The sequence below is a fragment of the Kogia breviceps genome, chromosome 6 (genome assembly GCF_026419965.1).
Source record: "Kogia breviceps isolate mKogBre1 chromosome 6, mKogBre1 haplotype 1, whole genome shotgun sequence".
Lineage (NCBI taxonomy): Eukaryota > Metazoa > Chordata > Mammalia > Artiodactyla > Physeteridae > Kogia > Kogia breviceps.
The window spans coordinates 124995255-125017957 of NC_081315.1; the positions used below are offsets into that span (position 1 = coordinate 124995255).

The following is a 22703-nucleotide window of genomic DNA, read 5'->3' on the forward strand; positions in this document are numbered from 1 at the left end:
TTAGATTTTATATGAATGGTTTCATCGTCTATTAATCATTCTGCAATTTCTTCACTCAATACTATATTTTTGAGATTTATTCATGGTTACAATTTAAATCTAATTCATTAATATTAAAAAAATTATACTGCCTTATATATATATATTTTAAAACCTTATGGAAGGTTTTTTGCACTTATGCATTCATTATTCTCCATATTCATCACAATTAGGTACCTATAAAATGCAGTTTTTTTAAAATGATGCATGCAAGTAGTATATTGTGTGTTATCTGTAGATATAAAAGTACATTGAGTTAAAAAAATGTGCTGTTTAGTTTACATAAATAAATTTATTTCTAAATCAAATATATATATATGACAAGATCTTTCATATGTAACAGGTGAGACTTGTTACATGTGTACTAATTTGTGCTTTTTTTTCCTTTTGTTTTATTCTTTTCCATTGTAGGCTACCACAAGACACTGAGTGTAGCTCCCTGTGCTACACAGCAGATCCCTGCTGCTTACCCACCCCATATATAGCACTGTGTATATGCCAATCCCAAACTCCCAATCCATCTATCCCCTGCTCCCACTATTCCCTTTGGTAACCACAAGCCTTCCCTCCACATCTGTGAGTCCATTTCTATTTTGTAAATAAGTTCATATAAGTTATTTACAAATATATATATTTACAAAATATATAAGTTAATATATTTTGTAAATGTATATATTTATTAAATATATAAGTTTATATATTTTGTAAATATATATATCACATCTTCTTTATCCATTCATCTGTTGACGGATATTAGGTTGCTTCCATGTATTGACTATTGTAAACAGTGCTGCTATGAATATTTGGGTGCATGTAATATCTTTTTGAATCATAGTTTTGTCTGGATATATGCCCAGGAGTGGGATTGCAGGATCATATGGTAACTCTATTTTTAGTTTTTAAGGAACCTCCATACTGTTTTCCATAGCAGCTGCACCAACTTACATTTCCACCAAGAGTGTAGGCGGGTTCCATTTTCTCCATACCCTCTCCAGCTTTTATTATCTGTAGACTTTTTGATGATGGTCATTCTGACCAGTGTGAGATGATACCTCATTGTAGTTTTGATTTGCATTTCTCTAATAATTAGCGATATTGAGCATATTTTCATGTGCCTATTGGCCATCTGTATGTCTTCTTTGGAAAAATGTCTATTCAGATCCTCTGTTTTTTAATTGAATTGTTTTGTGTGGTTTTTTTGTTTGTTATAGTGTTGTATGTGTTCTTTATATATTTTGTGTATGCACCCCTTATCAGGTATATAATTTGTAAACATTTTCTTCCATTCAGTAGGTTACCTTTTCATTTTGTTGATGCTTTCCTTTGCTGTGCAGAAGCCTTTTAGTTTGATGTAGTCCCACTTGCTTACTTTTTCTTCTGTTGCCTTTGCATTTGGAATCAAATCCAAAAAAATCATCAGCAAGACCAATGTCAAGGAGCTTACCACCTGTTTTCTTCTAGGAACTTTATGGTTTCAGGTCTTACATGCAAGTCCTTAACCATTTGAGTTAATTTTTGTGAGTGATGTAAAATATTAGTCTAATTTCATTCCTTTGCATGTCAATGTTCATTTTCCAACACCATTTATTGAAGACACTTTCCTTTCCCCATTGTATATTTTTAGCTCCTTTGTTGTAAATTAATTCACCATATATGGGTGGGTTTATTTCTGGGCTCTCCATTCTGTTCCATTTATCTATGTGTCTGTGCTTATGGAATACCATACTGTTTTGATTACTATAGCTTTGTAATATAGTTTGAAATAAGGGAGCATGACACCACCAACTTTGTTCTTTCTCAAGATTGCTTTGGCTATTTAGAGTCTTTTGAGGTTCCACACAAATTTTAGAGTTGTTTGCTATCTTTGTTTGAAAAATTCCATTGGAATTTTGATAGGAATTGCACTGAATCTTTAGTTTGCTTTTGGTAGTGTGGACATGTAAACAATTTTAATTTTTCCAATCCATAAGCAGAGACTAACTTTCCATTTATTTGTGTCTTCTTCAATTTCTTTCATTAACATCTTGTAGTTTTCAATGTACAGGTCTTTTATCTCCCTGGTTAATTTATTACTAGGATTTTATTCTTTTCATGCAATTGCAAAGGGAATTTTTCCTTTATTTCTCTTTCTGATAGTTCATTATTAGTGTATAGAAATACAATAGATTTTTGTGTGTCAATTTTATATCCTGCAACTTTACTGAATTCATTTATTCTAACAGTTTTTTGATGGAGTCATTAGGGTTGTCTATATATAATATGTCACTGGCAAAGAGTAACAGTTTTACTTCTTCCTTTCCAATTTAGATGACTTTTTTTTTTTTTCTCACCTAATTGCTCTGGCTGGGACTTTCAATCCTATGTTGAATAAAAGTGGTGGGACTGGACATCCTTGTCTTGCTCCTGATATTAGAGGAAAGGCTTCCAGCTTTTCACAATTGAATATATCCACTTTGTTGAGAGTTTTTATCATAAATGGATGTTGAATTTTGCCAACATTTTTCTGCATCTATTGAGATAATCACATGACTTTTATCCTTTATTTTGTTAATGTGGTGTTATCATATTGACTGATTTGTGAATGTTGAACCATCCTTGCATCCCTGGTAAAAATACCACTTGATGATGGTGTATGATTCTTTTAATGTACTGTTGTATTCTTTGGTTTGCTAATATTTTTGTTGGGGATTTTTGCGTGTATGTTCATCAGAGATATTGGCCTGTAATTTTCTTTTTTGGTGGTGTCCTTGTCTGGTTTTTGTTTCAGGGTAATGCTGGCCTCATAAAATAAGTTTTGAAAGCATACCCTCTTCTGCAGCTTTTTGAGGAGTTTGAGAAGGAAAGGTATTAAATCTTCTTTGAATGTTTGGTATAATTCACCAGTGAAACCATCTGGTCCTGGACTTTTGTTTGTTGGGATGTTTTGATTACTGATTCAGTCTTCTTACTAGCAGTCAGTCATTTCAAATTTTCTATTTCTTCATGATTCAGTCTTGGAAGATTGTATGTTTCTAGAATTTTTTTCATTTCTTCTAGGTTGTTGGCCTATAATTGTTCATAGTAGTCTCTTATGATCCTTTGTATTTATTGGTATCAGTTGTAACTTCTCCTTCATTTCTGATTTTATTTATTTGAGCCTTCTCTCTTTTTTTCTTACTGAGTCTCACTAAATGTTTGTCAAGTTTGTTTCTTTTCAAAGAACCAGCTCTTAGTTTCATTGATCTTTTCTACTGTCTTTTTAGTCTCTATTTGTTTACAATCTGATTTTAGTTATTTCCTTCCTTCTACTAACTTTGCACTTCATTTGTTCTTCTTTTTCTAGTTTTTTTAGGTGTAAAGTTAGTTTATTTGAGATTTTTCTAGTTTCTTGAAGTAGGTCTGTATTGCTATGACATTCCTTCTTAGAACTGTTTTTGCTGCATTCCAGAGATTTTGGTGTGTTGTATTTTTCATTTGTCTCAAGGCATTTGTTCATTTCTCCTTTGATTTCTTCATTAACACATTGGTTGTTCAGTAGCATGTTGTTTAATCTCCATATATTTGTGATTTTTCCAGTTTTCTTTCTGTAATTGATTTTTAGTTTCATAGTATTGTGGTTGGAAAAGATGCTTTATATGATTTCAGTCTTCTTAAATTTATTTAGACTTGTTTTGTGGCTGAGCATATGATCTATCCTGGAGAATGTTCCATGTGTACTTGAGAAGATAAAATGTGTATTCTGTTGCTTTTGGATAGAATGTTATATATATATATATATATATATATTAGGTCAATCTGATGTTCAAGGGGTATCCCCTGTGTGGCCTGCACTTGCCTGTTGGCTTTAGCAAGGCAGCAGGAGAGCTGGGGCATGCCTGCCAGTTTTATCAAGGCAGTGGGAAAACACAGGGCTGGGACATAACCAGCCAGTCTTAGCAAGAGTAGGAGAGCTCAGGGGCAGGGCATGCTTGCTGGCTTTAGTGGGGCAGCCTAGAGAGCTGTGACTACATGCCCACCAGAGCTAGCAAGGAAGAAAGAGAGTGAACAAATGACACCTGCCAGTGCCCAGGGAGAGTCCCTCCACGCCCCTGCCCCTCCAACAGATGCTTTAACATTAGCAAATGAACCTCTTTCACATGTGATCTAGGTGCTTTTCAAACTGCTGCTTTTGTGCTGGGTCCTGGGGCCAGTAAGTCTGTGCATGAGCACTTTAAGAGCAGAATCTCAGTTCCCTACAGCTCTGTGGGGTTCTAGGACATAAACCTTGTTGATTTTAAAAGCCAGATGTTTGGGGTCTTGTCTCTCGAGTGCAGATCCCAAGGGTTGGGGTGCCTGACATGTGGCACAAACCTCTGGCTCCTCAAGGAGAAGTGCCATTTTTGTGAGCTCCCTTCCACCTGTAGGTTGCTGCACTGGGTGGGAGGGGGCACGTTTGGTGAGACTGCATCTCTTTCTCCTACCCATCTCAGTGTGGCTCTTTTATCCTTTATTGCAGAGGAACAGTTCAGCTAGTTTTCAGGTCTTTTTCAGAGGGAATTACTCCATATGTAGCTGTAGACTTGGTGTGTCTGTGGGAGGAGGTGAGTTCAGGATCTTACTATGCTGCCATCTTGAACCACCTCCCCAGCACCTTGCACTTGTCTGGCCTGCAGAAAATTGCAGCTGGGGTTAAGAGCTCCATCTGTGCTGGCCAGTAATTTGTTGCTTTTTTTGTTTTGGTTTGGTTTAGTTTGGTTGGTTTTTTTCACTTGAAGTATAGTTGATGTACAATATCATGTAGGTTACAGGTGTACAACAGAGTGAGTCACAATTTTTTAAGGTTATACTCCATTCATAGTTATCATAAAATATTAGCTATATTCCCCATATTATACAACATGTCCTTGTAGCTTATTTTGTACATTATAGTTTGTACCTCTTAATCCCCTACTGCTATATTGCCCCTCCCCCTTCCCTCTCCCCACTGGTAACCACTAATTTGTTCTCTATATCTGTGAGTCTGCTTCTCTTTTGTTTTAGTCACTAGTTTGTTGTACTTTTTAGATTCCACTTATAAGTAATAATGTACGGTATTTGTCTTTCCCTGTCTGACTTATTTCACTTAGCATAATATCCTCCAAGTCCATCCATGTTGCTGCAAATGGCAAATTTTCATTCTTTTTATGGCTGAGTAGTATTCTGTTGTATATATATACCACATCTTCTTTATCCATTCATCTGTTGATGTACACTTAGGTTGCTGCCATATCTTGGCAATTGTAAATAATGCTGCTATGAACATTGGGGTACATGTATCTTTTCAAATTGGTGTTTTTGTTTTCTTCAGATATATACCTAGGAGTGGAACTGCTGGGTCATATGGTAGTTCTATTTTTAGTTTTTTGAGAAACCTCCATACTGTTTTCCACAGTGGCTGTACCAATTTACATTCCCATCAACAGTGTACAAGGGTTCCACATCCTTGCAACATTCATTATTTATGTTCCTTTTGATGATGGCCATTCTGACAGGTGTGAGGTGATATCTCATTGTGGTTTTGATTTGCATTTACCTGATGATTAGTGATGTTGAGCATCTTTTCATGTGCCTGTTGACCATCTGCATTTCCTCTTTGGAAAAATGTCTATTCAGGTCTTCTGCCCATTTTTAAATTAGGTTGTTTGTTTCTTTAATACAGACTTAGCAAGATCCAGAGTCAAGGACTGTTATGGTCTCATTATTGCCTGCCCCCAGAGGATGAACTCTGTTAATGAAGTACAATTAAAGTCAAAAAAATGCCTCTTTACTATATCCCCATTAAGCTTTACTTACTGTTGTCTGTTAACAATTTATTAACTATGAATTATAACTCATAGTAAATTAACCCGTCTTTCTCCGCTCAATTTGCCAGAAAAAATAGTTGCATAAAGTTATAAACCAGCCTACTGGCTTCATGAGAATATAGATATGGAACTATTTCCTGCAGCTTTGAACATCAGAAGAATTTAACAGCTTTTGTGAATCTAGTAATGGCACTCATTTTTAAGCCAGGAGCAAACACATAAATCATGTGCAGCACAATGTACCTGTCTTTAGAAAGTTGTTTACAGTCATGTATATTTATTAGTTTTCCATGGTTTCAGGCAATATATTTTCTTTGCCCTTTCCTGTTTTTCTGTATGCACACACACAAATTTCTATCCCAAAGCCCCTCTGGTTCATTGTGAAACACGGCGTTCAGGAATGATTACTTTTCCCACGTACATCCTCATGCAGTTGCTTTAGATAGCAACTTAAATAAACTGGATCTTTTCCTGTCCTTGCATGTTTACAATTTTCCCTTCTCCACTTGTTAAGAACTAGGAAGGGTCAGAGATTTCATTCTGTTTGCAAACCAGCAAGTCAGCCTGCCACAGTCTCATGGATGCTATTAGAAGCTACAAGATTTGAGTCAGAGAGAAAGTATATTATTACTCACAGCAATAGCAACAGCCAGAGTATCCACATTTGAGCTGGTTCTCCAAGTCCCACTTCCTACAGGGTGATGTGAAAAGGTCTAGTTGATTCACACCTGCACATGCAGTGGGTTGCATTACACGAGAGGAACCCTAATGTTGAGGAACCCGAATCTTTTATAATGGGTGGTATCCTGCGTGACCTTTGCATCGGGGGTAGACATGATCTTGTTTATACTGGAAAGTAAGCAACTTGCCCTTTGCTCTGAAGGAAGATACTATCTCTGTTTTACAAAGCTGTCTGTTCTATAAACATCCTTGAAAAGACAGCTCCAAGCAAGGGCAGTCAATGCCTCTGCTCACAAGACATGCAGGCATGCAAGAATACCATGGGGAATTGTCTTCCAACACCACGAAGCTTTTCTTCATGGACTTGTGTTACATTTTATTAATGTTTTCAATACATGCTTTTAAAGTTAAGGTGGATTTAGTGCTATGAACATATAATCCCCAAATCACATAAGTCCTCTTGCAAAGGAATACCCCATATTATTTTTTTAACTAAATTAAAACTCAGTTTTTAATTTCTGCTTAATTTACTTAACCTCTGTGTGCCTCAGTTTCCTTATGTGTGTAACGAATTAAATAATAGTATCTACTTGTTGAATAGATTAAGTGAGATAATCCAATAACAATGAGTTGCTGAATAGGTTAAATGAGATTGTCCATCCTTAGCACAGAGCCTAGTAAACATTAAGTGCCCATTGCTCAATAAATGTTAGCTTTAATTAGAATTGGCTATAAATGCAGTTTGATGAGAGGTACTTAAATCACCTCTTTCACTACACCAACACCATTGTGCCCATTTCCAAATGTATCTTGGGGGTGCTGTTTTGCCTTTTGTTGCTGTTGAAGCATTTATCAGGACAGGGAGAGAAAAAAGGAACTAGCATTTCTGAAGACCTGTTATGTGTTTTAGGTTAATTATTTGTTTTGCGGGGATTTCTTTGTTTTTTTTTTTTTAACTGAAGTACAATTGATTTACAGTGTTGTATTTCAGGTATGCAACAAAGTGATTCAGTTTTATATATATATATATATTCTTTTATATGTATATTCTTTTTCAGATTCTTTTCACTTATAGGTTATTACAGAATAGTGAGTACAGTTCCCTATGCTATACAGTAGGTCTTTGTTGGTTAACTATTTTATAAGTATATAGTAGTGTGTATATGTTATCCCCAAACTCCTAATTTATCCCTCCCCAAGGTTGATTATTTGATCTAGTGCTTCCATGAATTGTTTCAATCATTCTTCATTGCATTCTCATAAAGGAGGCATGATTTTACAAAAAAGTAGACTGCGACTCAGACTTATCAAGGTCATACAGCTTGTAAATGGAAGAGCAGGAGTAAAACCCTGTCTGACTAGTCTGACTCTGTGCCTTTTTAAGTTTTAACTATTTGATCTTACTTCCCTCAACTATATCCCTATCTTTAGGAACAATAATATATGCAACCTGCTAGGTTTGAGCTGGACTTGTGGCCTAAATGCCACTTTTTGTACCATGGCCTACTGCCAGATTCATAGGCTCAATCAACATGTTTTTCTCAGTCATTTTGAATATATGATTCCTGGTTTGGGTCATTGTCAAATCTCTCTCAGAAATCTTAATGACAGTGTGACATCTTTGAGAAATGCAAGCATGACAACTTCTGTAGTATGTTGGCTTTTTTAAGAGCCATTACATTAAACAGAAATTATAAAAGTAAGTTATGATAAGCCTGCAATAATAACAAAACCCTCATTCAGGTAAATCATACAAACTCACTTTTAACTTTAGAAGATAGACTCCTAATGCTACACTAAAACAAACAAAGGTCAACTGCCTTTTAAACAGTTCCATAGGAATTTTTTTCTTAGCAACCCTGCACAGAAAATCGATTATATCTTCTTTAAAGCAACTCATATAAAAACCAGGCTGTGGAAAATAATGATTGCTTAACACTGGAATAAAGTTTGCTATAGATTTGCTGCAGAATTAAGATTCTGTATTTTCTGAAATCTTTATTGACAGTAGTGGACCATATCAAAAGTCTTCTGAAATAATACTTTGAGGTCTCTCAGAAATTCACCACTTCAAGAAAACTCCAAAATAAAAATTTTTTTAAGTCTGTTAGAAAAGTTTAGACAACAGTCCAGAACTGCCGAAGAAATTTAGAATTCATATATAATTTAAACAGATATGAAGGTGGGAAAAGTACTAATAGAAACTGTTCTGGTGCTATAACTGAAAGTAGTTATATAGTCCCTGAAAATAATAAATTGATGTTATAATATAGGGAAAGCCAGTCAACCAACATAACACACAGAGTGATAAGTGAGTGACAAAAACTGCAGCCTTTTGTTGATAACAGTTGTTTAGTCCAGGATCCTACTTCCACTCGCACTGATCACTCTTGGTTATGTCAACAACTTCATACATGCTCCACCCTTGTTGTTTTTTGCTCTGCCCCCTCTAAATTTTTTAGAGGAAAATAAAACAGATATATAACATGGCCTTGTGAGAAAACCAGAACATAAAGCCATGAAATGAAGAATTTCACCCTGTCAACCTGTTCAGCTTTCCCTAGGAGTTCAATTACTGTATTGGCTTTTATCTGTTCCACTGAGCATATACTGAGAACATCGGCTGTTATGGACTACCACCTAGATACTTGGCCATACTGTTACTTCGCATTTATCTGAAATCCTTTCAAGGATTTCAATAGAGACTTTTATTCAGTTCCATAGCACTACCATTTGTAGGAAGGTTTTATTTTACTTGAATGAGATAGTGAGTAGTCACTTATTTTCTCAGGAACGTACTCTTCCTCTGCTGTGGCTATTTCTAAAAATTTCTGTGACTTTCTCATGACTTTTTCATACCCATAACTCCTCTGTCCTTTTCATATAATGTACTTAATATTTCAATTTGAGCCTCTTGGAATCAAGTCTCATTCCAAGAGCTTGTTTAAAATCTGAGCTATTTTTAATTCATGAGTAGTTGAGGGAATTTCTCTTTTCACTGAGTTATGAAGTGAAGACTGAGATTCAAACAATGTAGTAAAATCTTTTCAAAGTTTTCCTTTGATTCATTGACGTGATCAGATCCTCATGTGTGCATCTCCCTAGGAACTCTCATTTTAAGAGATTTTTTTTCAGTACCCCTAACATCTTAAAACTTAGTCATTCAGACACCACCCACCCGCCCTCTGACACCTTCTTCCTGATTGAAAGAGGCATTTATGTATATGAGTCACCTCCTGCCAGCTTCACAGGAATTACATAAAAGCAATCTGCCTACCAGCTTGGCCTGAGGACAGAAAATCACATTTCATGTCAATGTGAAAGACATTCTTGCTTGTGGAAAATCACAATAGAGGACTTTTAAGACCTTAACTTTCAGGATATCAAGCCTTAATCTACTATAAATGAGTGAACTTATAAATGCCGTACTTTCATCAGTTTGGTCTAAGCTTCTTCCATTTTAAATGCTTTTTTTGTGATAGATAAGTGAAAGGCTAATTCATACGCAAGAAAGATTACATAAATATATACACACACAGAAAGGGAGGGAGAGAAAATGAATACAGGGAGAGAATATAGATCAATAAATAAACATACAAACAAAACACACTATGTTTCCTCAGCAATACAAAAATATTAGTGTGGGAAGATTTAAAAGACATGGCTTGTGACAGGAAAGTCTGTTTCATAGTCTTAAAAAAATTGAAAGACTTTTCTGTATAAAATATTATAGTTGGAAAGTATATTAGTCAAGATATTTTTCATTTTCTTGTTTCTAGACAAGACAGCTTATACCATATGGAAATATGGGTTTAAATCCCCTATTCTGCCTCTTATTTACTGTGTCGGTTTAGCAAGTCACTTCACATATCTGAGCCTTACTTTCCTTAAATTTAAAGTGGCAATAATAGTGCTTACCCTGACTCTCTTAAGTTGTTGTAAAGGTCAGGCGAGATGATAAGTGAAAGCTTTTTGAGAATTGTAAGCAATAATACAAATGTAAAGTTATATTGTCTTTATCTCAGAATCAGACTTGCAGCATTCTAGTATCTTCAGTCATTATTCTCTTCGTGGCACAAAATACAGAGTGCCAGTTCAGTCTTTCTCTCTTTTGTATCCTTTGTAGTTTTTGGCATTTCTCAAGGGGTGGCGATGGGACCCGCGAGTTGGCTGCAGTTGTGAGGATCACTAGAAAGGCTGGGCAAGTCATAATAACCCTTTCTAGCTGATAGAGGATCCTGGGAGGTCCCATGTATTCCATATTCTCTTCCTTTCTTTCTTACCAGCCCACCCCTCCCCCGCATTCACAAACTCATGGAACCTCAAAGAAAGTGCCATTGAGTCTGTCCAGACAACCCTGCCATAATATCTCAGAGTATGGATTTCTCTCAGCCATGAGTAGCCCTAATCAAGTCCATACTATCCTAGGAATCCAGTGTGTGACACCAATCATCACCACCAATTAGAACCGGAACTTTGGCTGCCAACCCAGACCTTCTCCAGTGTTCATACGTGGCCTGTTTGGGTGGGGTGGGGTAGGGCAGTAGGGGGCATCTCTGAGAAGCATTAATCATTGTACTGAGGATGATTACTTTTTAGAGGTTCTTTTCAATCTGCAGGTCAGGCTTTCTCTCTACGTTACAAAGGACAGCATACAGAGGACAATAAAAGTGTGCACACTTATAGCCAAATCCAGACTTACTTCTATGAGGAGAGACAATTCCAAGTTCGGTAGATTTTCATGGAAGGGAGACTGACTGACCGTAACAGTTCTCAACTAGGATAGGCTTTCCCAAGTACAACTTGTGGGATGTTGTCACACATAAGGAAACTCACCATACTAGGGCCGTTAGAGGAGAGTTAGAATGTTACATCATTTTCTTTCTTTGGTTTCAATTCCCATCCTTATTCAGAGTGAAGTTGAAAATAAGTGGAACCACTGACAATAAAACCTTAAGTCACCACTTGGGTTTTCTGTGAAAGTACCTGTCAAATGACAGAAATGATAGTCATCTAGGTAAGCTCCAGTGGTAAATTTTTTTTTAAATATTGAGAATAAAAATAATAGCAGTGAGAGAATTGGAAATAGTGTTTTAAACCATTCCTTATCAAAATAATACTATTCAGAATTTGATAAAAGCAGATTTTTATGTTATCTACAGTGACTAAAACCATGGTCAAAATAAAATATATGTTTTTTTTCCCTAGGCTGGTCCTAGGGCATCTAATTGTGAATGGCAAGCAAGCTAACATTCACAGAATACAAATAAATATGAAACTCCAAATGATCTGAATGAGTGCCCATTGGCCTCCTCTGCTGACTCAAAACGGGGCGTGGCCAGCATGTGACCAGCTCTACCTTGCACTGCTCCCAGGACCAGGCTCCCTGAAGAAACACTCTTCCACTCTCAGTCCCATCAGCATATTTACAGTGTTTCTTAGAATGTTAATTTTACACAATATGTAGTAACAACCTTACGAACCAAAGAAGTTGTAATTTAGTTTTTGTCAGTTATGTGTGACTTCATTTAATCTCTGAAATGTTTGTATTCAAACTAACACAAAGACTCTCCCTCTGTTTGCAAGGAGGGCCTTTCTAAAACCCACTTTGAAAAACGTACACATTTTCAAACAGAGAAATAAAGAACTAAGTGGCTAGGAACTTGCTTGACACATCAGTTTTGCCTTTGTTGAGGAGTTTAGGTATTAGGTATTGCAGAATATTTCTGATTTTAGAATTCATAATACCCATTATTTATGTGGCTTGTAAAATCATTGACTAGCTGAATGCCTCCTGTGTACCGAGAATTTTGCTATATAGTGGACATCAAAGATTTCATATTCTCAAAGAAAAAACATGCCTATAAGTAAATGAAAACCTTTGTTGAGCTATTTGAAATCAAGGAATAGGACAGTGATTCACAGAGTGTGGTACGTCACCTATATCAGAATCATCTGAGATGCTTTGGGCCTGCTTCGACACTATTGTTCAGCATCTCTGGGTTAGAACCCAGGAATTTGCATTTTATTAAGCTTTTAAGATGATCTTCATGTACACAGACGTTTGAGAAGCACTGATATAGGGAATGCTTTTATTTTAGCCCTTTTACAAATAATTTGAAAATCAAATGCTTTATAATTACTTTTTTGGATATGAAATATGTTGAAATTAATTCATCAAGATTCAAAACAGTTTATGAAAATAGAATAGCAAAAGAATGTTCCACAATATTATTGTCATCTTTATTAATTTATTACACTATGAGGTCAATCAGAAATTCATTAATGTCACCATTCAAGAAATAGTTACTTGACCCTCTTCTGCTCCTGACATCATGCTGAACTTTAGTGGTGAAAAGTGAATTGGACAAAGTCACTACCTCATGGAATTTATAGTCCAGCTTCGGTCTCACATTTTGTTTTTAACATATAACCCAAAATTTATTTGGTGGGGAGTGGTGACTAGGGAACGTTTTATCAGTTTTTTTAAAGTATTTAGCACTTTCACTTCTTAAACAGAACAGATATGCTACTTAAGGGGTTTCCAACATAACTCTGCAACTGCTAAAGGAAACCTAATTTGCTCTGGAATAATAGTACATGGGTTGAGACGCTTCAGTCCCTTCATATGGAATCTTATACCTCTCCTTCTTTGCTGCTCGAAGCAAGTATTTTAAATGATTAAGGTGTTAAAATTATGTTTATTACAACACATAAAAACCTTTTCTCTATAATTGAATGAGTGAGATATAACTTACAGTTGCTTAAAGATGCTGCATTGTAAGGAACTGTGAACTACCTTTTTTTATTTCTTTTTTTAAAAAAAGTACATTAGTATTTTGACTATTTAAGTATATCCACCATAAGCTAAATAGAATATGTATAACAATTTCAAATGAATGCTTAATGAGAATAGTACTTACTTGATTTCTGTTTTCCCACTCACTTATCATTATTTACCAATTTCAGTTCAACAAATGTTCTAGCAAAACCATCTCTCACCTGTACAATTTAGAGGTTATGTATAATGTGTGCTCTGACAGTTTAAGTATGTAAAAATAATTCAAGATTACTATGCTACTCTTTTCTCCTTGGCTTTCACAAAAACCTTTGTCCTTCCTCTATTACTCCAATACAAACAATAAAATACATGAACCTTGCGATGGAGAATAAAGAATTCAGCAAGGTCACTTAGAAAGAATTACAAAGCCCTGTGAAAGTTACTATAATATAGCTACTTGAACCATCTTCCTCTTTTGTTTAAAATCCTCAGTGCTGATTAGATAACTCCAAAAGTGCCAAGGCTTAATTTGAAAATATCATTTAAAATTTTAGGCATATGCCTGATTTTACTCCAAGTGGGCAGCAGTAAGAAATACAAGATGGCATTTTGTGACAAGATGATAAGGAAATATTAAGGTTGACAGAGGAAGGGACAAAGAATTCCATTCATAAGGCTAAAACTCCGCTTCTGTGTGCTAGAAAAGGTTTTAGGGCCATACGTCCATGTTTTCATTTGATCTTCATACCATACCCATGTGCATCTCTGATGCCTCTGTGTGTGTGTGTATGTGTGTGTGTTTGTGTGTGTACATACATCAGTAGATACAGGAGCTTATAATTAGCTGCCCAATTGTTTTCATTTACTTTAGCAGATCTGGATACATTATATATATATATAATTATCATTTGATTGATTAAGGAAATATTAACTCTAAAAATTCTGTGCTGAAACATACTTTTGCCTACTGCTGAAAAACCATATTTAACACTAAAATTTCTTTCCCAGTCATTTTCTTTTTGAATTTTATTTTATTTATGTTTTTATACAGCAGGTTCTTATTAGTTATCTATTTTATACCTGTTAGTATATATATGTCAATCCCAATCTCCCAATTCATCCCACTACCACCACCCCCACCACCACTTTCCTCCCTTGGTGTCCATATGTTTGTTCTCTACAGCTGTGTCTCTATTCCTGCCCTGCAAACCAGTTCATCTGTACCATTTTTCTAGGTTCCACATATATGCGTTAATATACAACATTTGTTTTTCTTTCTGACTTACTTCACTCTGTATGACAATCTCTAGATCCATCCACGTCTCTACAAATGACCCAGTTTAGTTCCTTTTTATGGCTAAGTAATAATCCATTGTACATACGTACCACATCTTCTTTAACCATTTGTCTTTCCCAGGCTTAATTTGGTCGCCAAATACTTTTGTTAACTTACAAAATATAAAATAGGTCAAAATAATATAATCTAAGAAGCCCAGATAAGAAATGAAAGCTAGCAGATATTTCCCTAAAGAATGTCACACGTGTAATGAATCCTAACATGAATCTCCATGTAAAACTCTTCTGCAGTTTTGGTTTTTTTTTTTTTTTTTTTTTTTTTGGTACGTGGGCCTCTCACCGTTGTGGCCTCTCCCATTGCGGAGCACAGGCTCAGCGGCCATGGCTCACGGGCCCAGCCGCTCCGCGGCATGTGGGATCTTCCCGGACCGGGGCATGAACCCGTGTCCCCTGCATCGGCAGGTGGACTCTCAACCACTGCACCACCAGGGAAGCCCTGCAGTTATTTTTAAATTTTTGTCTTTTCTATTTGCTTTAATTGATATATTCATTCTGTTTAAGAAAGTTGGAGAAAATCCAAAGATATATAAAATCTCCCATTTTGCTCAGTTCTCAAGAGTTCAATTCCTTTAAATTAGATCTTTTTTTTTTTTTTTTTTTGGCTTCAACTAGATCTTTTAATGCCTGCAAGTGTTTTCGGCTTTATAGAATTGAGCCTTGAAAAACTAAGTTAGTGGGGTAGCATAGAGATTCAAATTGAAAAAGTAATTTTGAAAAGAGTCAAATTTTCATGTTAAATTATATTCATAATGCAATTCTCTTATAATGTTAATTGGATATTATGTTCCCTATTAATACTTTTATAAGTATTTTCAAATTTGCTCAGAAACTGTTTTGTTTGCTGAAGAGTAAGCAGAATTATTTTCCCCTGCAGAAATGGTTACTTCTTTGCTATATAAATATGTACTGATACACAGAGCAGTATTTATATTAGACAAAAAATAAACAATCTAAATGTACAACAGTAGTATAAAATGGTTAAATAAATTATAGTATATCCATTTGACGTAATATTCAGCATCCATTAAAAATTTTGGTTTTGGATGGTTAATGTGACAGGAGAAAGCTCATGATATACTGTTAAATGGAAAAGGCAAAATTCAAAACTGTATTTTAAATCATAATTGATACAGTTGTAATTTTTACTTTATGGCTCTAATTTCACTTAAACATCTATATATCTACATATATATAGGTATATGTAGTTATTGGTAAAAATGGGATGGGATTACATCATAATATTAATTTATCCTGAGGTAGATTTATCAGTGATTTTAATTTTTTTTAATTAGAAAAAAATGTGATATTTTAAAGATAATCACTGACACGTAGAATTGCGAATTATCCTGCTAAATATATTCAAAATTTTGGAACACTTAAAGTACCATTTTTTACTAATCAGACCATTTTTCACAGTACATATCTATGTTCTTAGGGTTCTTAGATTGGAGGAGACCAGTAAATAATACCTCTGCATGTAGCAGTGATCAATTACCTCCTCCATGGCCAAAGTAGTTTGCATATTAGAGAGTGTTTGCTTGCCCAGAATACATGTGGTTTTCTGAATTTGGTACTGGAATATTGATTTAGATTATTATGATTAGATTTTAGATATTATTACAGCATTTTAGACATGTTGCACATAAAGGATAAAGCATTTTAGACATGTTGCACATAAAGTATTATTTTATATCATTTTATATAAATGTTCATAGGAATAATAGGCTATATCAGTTATAAATAGAATGATGAATAAAAACATTCTAGCAATGAAGAGTTTAATGAAAAGGATATGATTTAAGAATATTACTGAGTATTCAAGCTTCCTGCACAAAAGCATATTTTGAAAAGACAGAAATAATGGATGAATATATAACATTGTTCTCATAGATACTCCCAAAATCTGGTTCATAAAAGCAATGTAAAAGATAAGAAATATTACTACTTAAGTTTATAAATTATCTAGAAATAAACTTCCCTCTTCACTATACATAGTCATAATATTAGTAGCTGCCAACTGTTTCAATATATCTTTTATGTGTTTTAATGTTTATTTCTAGAACATTGAATAAATATGTAAAATGCCAAGTCAAGCCTGCAAAATCAGAGCTAATTCAATAATTTGAGTCAATGTATTGTAGTTGATTTAGAGATTAGTTAACAGGTACTGAACTTGCTTCCAAGGTCTAATCATAGGATAGATTTGTTTGGGTTTTTTCCTATTAAATATTGTAAATGTAAATTTTAAAAAAAACAATCTAGAATCACAAAGTAAAGTTCAAGTGTAGTTTGGGGATTTTATTTTCAGGAAGATAAAAAGAAAAAAATTCTAACTTTAAGAAAAAAGCAGTGAACAAACAAGAAATTATTTTAAGATGGATTTTTGAATACATATTTTCACCACTGAAAGGAGAAAAATAAGAGAATGAAATGAAATAAGATGAATGAAGAAGAAAGATAAGATCTAAGGGGAAGGAAAGATAGGAAGAGCCAACTAGAATATTTAGTTGAGAAGAAGAAATAAGCAAGAAGAAGGAGAGAAAGAAGGGTAGGAGGATACTGAAGGTAAATAAAATGAGGGGAAAAAACTTTTAAGAAATAAATGAGATCTCAAGATGATGGAGTACGAAGACCCTGAACTCACCTCCTTTCTTGGGCAAACCAAAATTACAACTACTTACAGAGCAACTATCTATAGAACAACCTGAAGAGTAGCAGAAAAGATCTTCCTCAACTGAAGATATAAAGAAGGAGCTACAAGATGGGTAGGAAGGGCAGAGATGCTATCTAGTCAAGACCCACACCCCCTGGTTGATGACCCACAAACAGGAGTTCCTCCCCTCCCCAAGGAGTGAGAGGTCTGAGCCCTATATCAGGCTCCCCAGCCCGTGGGTCCTGCACTATGAAGACAAGCCCTTAGAAAGTCAGACTTTGAAAACCAGCAGAACTTACATTCAGGAGAGCCGAAGTTCTACAGGATAATGAGACTCTGTGTTTAAAGGACATGCACAAAGGGCACCCACAAAATCTCACACAGTCCAAGTCCCAGTGTTGAGGCAGTAATTTGAGAAGTGCCTGGGTCAGAACCACTGGCTGATATTTGGAGAGCCTCCCAGAGAGGCAAAAGGCAGCTGAGACTCCCCATGAGACTCTGGCAACAGCCGTCTTTGAGATGTCATTGTACAGTGCTGACACAGGCACTGGCAAGCACCATTTTGGAATCCACCTTCTAGTCCATTATCATGGGAGACTTGCCCTGCCCACCAGCAGGCCCTTGGCAACCAGCTGGGCCAGAAACCAGCTCCACCTACCAGCACACCCACGATAGTTGGCCCTGATACAACAGAAGGGCACACATACAGCCCACATAGGAGACACCTCTGTAACATCTTAGGTGGCCAGCAGGGAGGTTTCTGCTGGTCCCCATAAGATGTCTCCTACATAAGGCTACTTCTCTGAGATTGGAAGACATAACACCACTATCTAATACATAGAAAACAAAACAGAGAATTAGACAAAATGAGGAGACAAAGGAATATGTTCCATATGATGGAACAAGACAAAATCCCAGGTAAAAACATTAACCAAAATGGAGATAAGCAATATACCCAATAAAGAGCTCAAAGTAATGATCATAAAGATGCTCACTGATCTCAGGAGAAGAATGGATGAACACAGTGAAAACTACAACAAAGAATTAGAAAATATAAGAACCCATGAGAGCTGAAGAACACAATAAATGGGATGAAAAATATACTAGAGGAAATCAACAGTAGATTAGATGATACAGAAGAACAGATCAGCAATCTGAAAGACAGAGTAGTGGAAATCACCCAAGCTGAACAGAAAAGAGAAAAAAATTGTTTTGATAAGAATGGCTTAAGAGACTTCTGGGACAACATCAAGCATATTAACATTCACATTATAGGGTTACAGAAGAAGAAGAGACGAGAAGACAGCAGAAAACTTTTTTTTAAAGAAAATATAGCTGGGGACTTCCCTGGTGGTCCAGTGGTTAAGAATCCACCTTCCAATGCAGGGGACACGGGTTCGATCCCTTGTTGGGGAACTAAGATCCCACATGCCATGGGGCATCTAAATCTGTGCACTCTAGAGTCTGCACACCACAACTGGAGAGCCTGCATGCCGCAACTACTGAGCCCATGCGCTCTGGAGCCCACACGCCACAACTAGAGAGGAGCCTGCACACCACAACCAGAGAGAAACCCGCGTGCCGCAACAAAGAGCCCATGCATCGCAATGAAAGATCCCACATGCCTCAGTGAAGATCCCACAACTAAGACCCAATGCAGCCAAGTAAATAAATATTAAAGAAAAAAAAAAGGAAAGGAAAAATAGCTGAAAATTTCCCTAACCCTGGGAAGGAAACAGACATCCAGTTTCAAGAAGCACAGAGAGTCCCCAAGAAGATGAAGTCAAAGAAGTCCACACCAGTACACATTTTAACTAAAATTAAAGAGAGAATCTTAAAATCAGCATGAGAAAAAACAACTAGTTATGTACAAGGAAACTGCCTTAAGACCATGAGCTGAGTTTTCAGCAGATGGTTTGCAGGCTAGAAGAGAATGGCATGATAATTCCAAGTGCCAAAAGGAAAAAACCTACAACCAAGAATATTCTACCCATTAAGGTTAAAGTTCAAAGTTGAAGGAGACAAAGTGTTTTACAGATGAGCAAATGCTGAAAGAGTTCATCACTGCTAAACTGGCCTTACAAGAAATGTTAAAGGCACTTTACTGTGCAGAAAAGAAAAAGCCACAACTAGAAATAAGAAAAGTATGAAAGGGAAAATCTCATTGATAAAAGCAAACATATAGCAAAGGCAGTGGAATAATCACATGTAAACTAGTAGGAAGGTTAAAAGACAAAAGTAGTAAAATGATCTATATCTACACTAAAATAAGTAATTAAAGGATACATAAAATAAAAGATGTAAAATATGACATCAAAAACATAAAATCTGGGGAGGGGGTATAAAAATATAAGGCTGTTAGAAGGTATTTGAGCTTAAGAGATCAGCTTAAAATAAGAATACATAAATGTTGTTATATATAAACCTCATGGTAACCACAAACCAAAAACCTACAATAGATACATAAAAAATAAGGAGAAAGGAATCCAAGTATAACACTAACAATAGTCATCAAATCATAAGGGAAGAGGACAAGAGAAGAAGAAAAGAACTACAAAAAAATAGAAAACAATAAAAAATGGCAATAAATACATACCTATCAATAATTGCTTTAAATGTAAAGGGACTAAATGCTCCAATCAAAAGATATAGAGTTGAATGGATTAAAAAAACAAGACCCAGGGGCTTCCCTGGTGGCACAGTGGTTGAGAGTCCGCCTGCCGATGCAGGGGACACAGGTTCATGCCCCGGTCCGGGAAGATCCCACATGCCGCAGAGCGGCTGGGCCCGTGAGCCATGGCCACTGAGCCTGCGCGTCCAGAGCCTGTGCTCTGCAGCGGGAGAGGCCACAGCAGTGAGAGGCCCGCGTATGGCAAAAAAAAAAAAAAAAAAAGACCCAAATACATATGCCTACAAGAGACTCATTTCAGATTTAAAACACGGACTGTCAGTGAGGGAATGAAAAAAGATATTCCATGCAAATGGAAACATAAAGAAAGCTGGGATTGCAATACTTATATTAGACAAAATAGAGTTTAGAACAAAGACTGTAACCAGAGACAAAGAAGGGCTTACATAATGATAAAGGGATCAATCCAACAAAAAGCTATAACACTTGTAAGTGTATATGCAAACACCTGTAAGTATATAGAAGGACCTAAATACATAAAGCAAATGTTAACAGACATAAAGGAAGAAATTGACAGTAACACAATAATAGTAGGGGACAATGGACAGATCATCCAGACAGAAAATCACTAAGGAAACACTGGCCTTAAATGATACATTAGATTAAATTGACTTAATCGATGTATATATAGAACATTCCATCCAAAAGCAGAATACACATTCTTTTCAAGAGCACATGTTACTTTCTGTAGAATAGATCACATGCTAGGCCATGAAAAAAAGTCTCAGTAAATTTAAGAAAATTGAAATCGTAGCAAGCATCTTTCTGACCACAATACTGAGACTAGAAATCAACTAAAAGAAAAAAACACAAAAAATAAAAACATGTGAATGCTAAATAATATGCTACTAAACAACCAATGGGTCATTGAAGAAATCATAGAGGAAATTTAAAAATACTTGAAATAAATGAAAATGGAATCACAATGTTCCAAAATCTATGGAAAGCAGCAAAACAGTTCTAACAGGGAAGTTTATAAAGATATAGGCTTACCCCAGGAACAAGAAAATCTCAAATAAACAATCTAACATTACACCTAAAGGAACTAGGAAAAGAAGAACAAACAAAATCCAACATAGTAAAAGGAAGGAAATAATAAAGATCTGAGTAGAAATAAATGAAATAGAGACTAAAAAAACAACAGAAAAAAAAATCAATGAAACTAATAGCTGGTTTTTGGAAAAGATAAACAAAATTGATGAACCTTAGCTACACTCATCAAGAAAAAAAGAGAGAGGGCCCAAATAAATAAAATCAGAAATAAAAGAGGAGAAGGTACAACTGGCATCACAGAAATACAAAGAATCCTAAGAGATTACTAGGAACAGCTATATGCCAACAAATTGGGCAAACTATTAGAAATGGATATATTCCTAGAAATGTATAATCTCACAGACTGAATCAGGAAGAAATAGAAAATCTGAACAGAATAGTAATGAAATTGAATCAGTAATCCAAAAAAATTCCAACAAACAAATTTCCAGGACCAGATGGCTTCACAGGTGAATTCTACCAAACATTTAAAGAAGAGTTAACATCTCTTTCCAACTATTCCAAAAAACTGAAGAGGAGAGAACACTTCTAAATTCATTCTATGAGGCCAGCATCACCCTGATACCAAAACCTGACAAAGACACCACAAAAAAAAGAATATTACAGGCCAGTATCACTGATGAACATAGATGCAAAAATCTTCAAAAAGTATTAGCAAACAAAATTCAGCAATACGTTAAAAGGATGACACACCATGATCAAGTGGGATTTTTACCAGGCACAGAAGGATGGTTCAAAATCCACAAATCACTCAATGTTATACACCACATTAACAAAATAAATGATAAAAATCACATAATCATCTCACTGGATGCAGAAAAAACTTCTGACAAAATTCAATATCCATTTATGATAAAAACTCTCAACAAAGTGGTTATAGAGGGAATGTACCTCAACATAATCAAGGCCATATATAACAAACCCACAGCCAAAATCAGAACCAACCATGAAGAGTTAAAAGCTTTTCCTCTAAGATCAGGAACAAGACAAAGATATGCCCCTCTCACAACATAGTATCAGAATTCTGAGCCATAGCAATTAGACAAAGAAAAAAGGAATAAAAGGAATCCAAATTGGAAAGGAAGAAGCAAAACTGTCACTGTTTGATACTTTATATAGAAATCCCTAAAGGCTCCACCAAAAAAACTATTATAACTAATAAACGAATTCAAAAAAGTTTCAGGATACAAAATCAGTGCAAAAATCAGTTGCATTTCTAGACACTAGTAACGAACTATCAGAGAAATTAAGAAAAGGATTCCCTTTACAATTGCATCAAAAAGAATAAAACACCTAGGAATAAATCTAACCAAGGAGACAAAAGTCTTGTACTCCAAAGACTAAGACATTGGGCTTCCCTGGTGGCGCAGTGGTTGAGAGTCCGCCTGCTGATGCGGGGGACACAGGTTCGTGCCCCGGTCCAGGAAGATCCCACATGCCACGGAGCAGCTGAGCCCGTGAGCCATGGCCGCTGAGCCTGCGCGTCTGGAGCCTGTGCTCCGCAACGAGAGAGGCCACAACAGTGAGAGGCCCGTGTACCGCACAACAAAAACAACAACAACAAAAAAACAAAGACTAAGACATTGATGAAAGAAATTAAAGATTACACAAACAAATGGAAAGATATACTGTGCTCATGGATTGGAAGAA

General features: G+C 35.8%; 1 protein-coding gene across 8 annotated transcripts in view; it reads left to right on the plus strand.

Annotated features, from left to right (window-relative positions):
- The window catches only part of LOC131758531 (bifunctional heparan sulfate N-deacetylase/N-sulfotransferase 3), a 162058-nt gene that overhangs the window by 38320 nt on the left and 101035 nt on the right, over positions 1–22703 (plus strand). The window lies entirely within an intron of this gene.